A 4,371-nucleotide genomic window follows, 5' to 3' on the forward strand; every position below is an offset into this window, starting at 1 on the left:
AGAGTCAAGATGTAGGGACTTGAGAGGTCAGGACCCTCTCTCCGGTAAGGTAAGACCACGTGGAAACACTTAGATTGATAGAAATGGGTTAATATTTAAGACCGAGCTAGCCAATAAGAAATGCTAGTAACAGGCCAGCAGCTTTATATCTAATACAGCTTCTCTGCATGATATTTGGGGCTGATGCGGCTCTGGGACCAGGCTGGCATTAGTGAACTCTGGTGGTTACATGTCACCAGCCGAGAGTTATGTGAATACAGCCATGCAGACCTGGTTTGCACTGGGGATGCTGGGGGAAGATGTCAGATTTTGGGATGAAAATATAACCAAGAAGAGGACAAAACACCAATGCACCTAAAATACAAACACATTTTAAAAATTTACTTCATATGAAGTCTGGAGGTATACTCTTGGCTTTCACTCACATAGACACACACACACACACACACACACACACACACACACACAAAACGACTTCTAGGCAGTGTCAGCCCCCCTGTCACTTCTTGGATGGCCAGGAATCAGAGGCTTGAATGGAACTACTCCCAACTTTATTCTCATAGATCGGTGGGTGCCTGGCCCAACTGTCTTCAGAAAGGCCTCATCTGGCAACCAACAGGACCAGATGCAGAGACCCAGAGCCAAACATTAGGGAGAGGGAGGGGGACCCTAAAGAAAGGGGGGGATTGTAGGAGCAAGAGGCTTGCACTATGAGAACAGGGCCCACAGAATCGACTAAGCAGGGCTCCTGGGGCTCCCATTGACTGAAACCACAGTCAGGGAGCCTGTATGGGTCTGACCGCGGTCCTCTGCAAACATGCTATGGTTGTTTAGCTCGCTCTTCTTGTGGGACTCCTGACATTGGAGAGGGGCTTCTCTTCGATTCTCTTGTCCGCTCTTGGGACCCTTTCCTCCCACTGAGCTGCTTTGCCCAGTCCTGATATGAGGGGTTGTGCCTTGTTTTATCGTAACTTGTGCCGCGTCCTGTTGGTATCCTTGGGAGGCCTGCTCTTTCCCGAGGGGAAATGGAAAAGTGAATTTGGCAGAGAGGAGAAGTGGGGAGAGGTGCTAGGAGGAGTGGGGGGAGGGGAAACTGGGTGGGATGTAATATTTGAGAGAAGAATACGTTTTTTAAAACATTACTTCATAGATAAAAGAAAACTATTAGAGAAAAACCAGTAAATGCTTGTGCAATTGTGTGTTGTTACTTTAATATGTATATTATATATTTTTTTTATTTTGTGTGCATTAGTATTTTATTTACATGTTTGTCTGTGTAATGATGTAGGATCCAGAAGTTACAGGCAGTTGTGAGCTGCCATATGGGTACTGGGACTTGAACCCAGGTCCTCTGGAAGAGCAGTCAGTGGTCTTAACCTCTGAGCCATCTCTCCAGTTCTCCCTCATGCATATTATTTAAAATAAACATTTTTGCATGAAATTATTTTACACTTAAATGTTGAGTAGTTAAAAACGTGTATACACGTTTACATAAGAAATATTTATTTAATTTTTGAGACAGGGTTTTCCTGGCTTTCCTGGATCTCACTTTATAGACCAGGCTATCCTTGAACTCACAGAGGTCTGAATGCCTCTGCCTTACCAGTGCTGGGATTAAAGGCATGCTTCTCCATGCCTGGTTTGGAAATGGATTTTTAAACAATACTTTCTTTCATAATGTTTATATTCTGAGAATTTAGTTTTTTGATCATTCCCATTCCCCTCTCCTCCCTCAAATCCTTTCATTTCCTCCCACTCCTGAAACGCATGGCCTCTTGTTATTTAATTATATTTTTGGCATGTGTGTAATGCATGTTTATAAGTACAACCTGCTGGGATAATTTAGTGTTGCCCATATATGTTTAGGGCTGACCTCTTGGGATTGGGTAATGTATCATAGGCTTAACCTTGGAGAAGAGTGACTCTCTCTCTCCCAGTAACCATTAATAGCCTGTAGTTTTTCTAGAGTAGATCTTGTAAAACACTAATTTCTGATTTAAGCCACAAACTATTATTCTGTAACGATGCCTCATATAGACAAAATTATCGTAAACATTGCATGTATTCTGTATGTGCATCTTTATGTGTGTGTGTGTGTGTCCTTGTGTGTGCGTGCATGAGTGCCCTGTTTTGCGTGTGGACATCTGAGCACAACCCAAGGGAAGTCGGTCATCTTATCCACCATGTAGGTCTTGTGGACTAAACTCAGGTCATCGGGCTTGGTGGCAAGTGTTCTCACCTGAGGAGCCATCTTGCTGTCCCCTAAACTGCTTTTTTGTTTTTGAGACGGTCTATGTAGTCCTGGAACTCACTATGTAGACCAGGCTGGCCTCAAACTCTCAGAGGCCTACCTCCGCCTCCCAAGTACCGGAAACTGCTTTTTAGAGTTGGGATTTCATACAAATAATGATACTCTAGCTATAGAATACATAGAAAATATGCTGCGTCTTTTACAATGATATTTCACATATTATGAAGGGTTAAGTATAAGGTAAAACACAAATCAGTGGGGTAGAGGGTTAGACCATCTTGGGCTGCTGTGTTTTACTTGGTAGAGGCCAGAATTAGAAATGTTATTTTTCCTTTTACTCATTTGAAGTTGGATATTTTCTGTTTTCTATCTTTGCTAAGGGTGTGAGGTGTGTGTATGTGTTTGTGTTGTATATGTGTGCATGTGTGTGTGTGTTAAGTTTATGTGTGTGTTCTAGTTTTTGTTTTCTTGATGGTATTTTAGAGAAATAAACTAAACCTATGTGATGGGTTGACTTGTGTCCACATTTAGATGCTGAAATCCCATCCTTGGGGCCTTAGAATATGAGTGTATCTGGATTTAGAGTCTTTACAGAGGTAAGGAAATCAAAACGAGGCTACAAGAGTGGACTCTAATCCAGTATGGCAGATGTGCTCGTAAGAGGCCATTGGACGTAGATGTGTATGGAGGGACAGTGATGTTGCAGGCTCAGGGAGAAGACAGCTGCCTTCAGGCCAAGTCCTAGAAGAGATCTCTTCCTCTCGTCCTGCAGAAAGACCCAGTGTTGCCAGCACATTGATCCCAGATTTCTGACCGCCAGAGCAGCGAGGGAATAAATTGGTTGTTTACATCACTCATTTTGTGGTACTTTGCTATAGTGGCCTTAGCAAGCTAACGCAGCAGGTTTAGCAAGAGTTCCGTGTCTACTCTAAGTCATGTGTGCATGTGGCGTGTGCACGTGTGTCTTTGAGGCAGGGTCTCTCACTGAACCCAGAGCTCTCAGTTTTCACGTAGGTTTGGTCACAAGCCCCAGCAATTCTGTCTCCGCTCCTCTTAGTGCCATGGCTACAGGTGTGCTCAGGACCATGTTTAGTTTTATGTGGGTGCTAGGATCTGAACTCTAACCCATAAGGATACATAAGCTCACACAACAAGTGCTCCTAACTGTAAGCCATGTCTCCACTCTCCCACCCACATAACTCTCCGTCTCTCCCTCTTTTTCTGTGTCCCCTTGTCGTAGTCACCATTCTCCTGCTGTGAAGACACCCCATGACAAAAGTGTGGAGCATGGTGGCCCTCGGGCAGACACGGTGCCGTAGCTGAGAGTTCTGCATCCAGATCCGCAAGCAGCAGGGAGAGATACACTGGGCCTGGCCTGGGCCTTTGAAACCTCAAAGCCAGTGCCACACTTCCTCCAACGAGGCCACACCCACTCCAACGAGGCCACACCCACTCCAGCGAGGCCACACCCACTCCAACGAGGCCACACCTCCTAATCCTTCTCAAGTAGTGCCACCCCCTGATGACTACGCATTCAAATGTAGGAGCGCCCCCTCCCTGTCAGAGCCCACCTCAAGGATCTTCCAGCTAAGACCTGTCTCCTAAAGGTTCGATTGTCTGCAGTGGTACCGTGGGCTGAGGACCCGATCTTTAACACGTGGGCCTCCCGGGTTCAATCTATACTGAGCAAACTTCATTAACGGGACACCTTTTTGTTTTCTTGGCGCTGAGGGTCCAAGTAAGGACCTCATATACACCAAGGAAGCCTTTTACCAGCAAGGAACATCCCTCCTGTCAATACGATACGTTAATGTTATCACTACAGTATGCCTGGTGGCTCTAGCTGCCTCCAGTTGGTTTAAGAGACCACAGTTGAGTTTTGTCCTGTGTAGCCTAAGAGTCCTACTGATAGGTTCCCATCTTCAACTTGCAGGGCATGCAGGATTGAGGGAGCCCTCAAAGAGCCAAGGAAACGAACCGAGAGGCCATTTGAAAGTCACTAACATTCCACTCGGTCCCAGACGACGGATGCTCCTTTCCCAGTATGACCTCACAGAGCACAGGTTCCACAACACCCCAGAACTCAACGGATGTCGCCTCTTGAAGAGACTGAGGAGAAT

Source organism: Phodopus roborovskii, unplaced genomic scaffold (assembly GCF_943737965.1).
Source record: "Phodopus roborovskii unplaced genomic scaffold, PHOROB, whole genome shotgun sequence".
Lineage (NCBI taxonomy): Eukaryota > Metazoa > Chordata > Mammalia > Rodentia > Cricetidae > Phodopus > Phodopus roborovskii.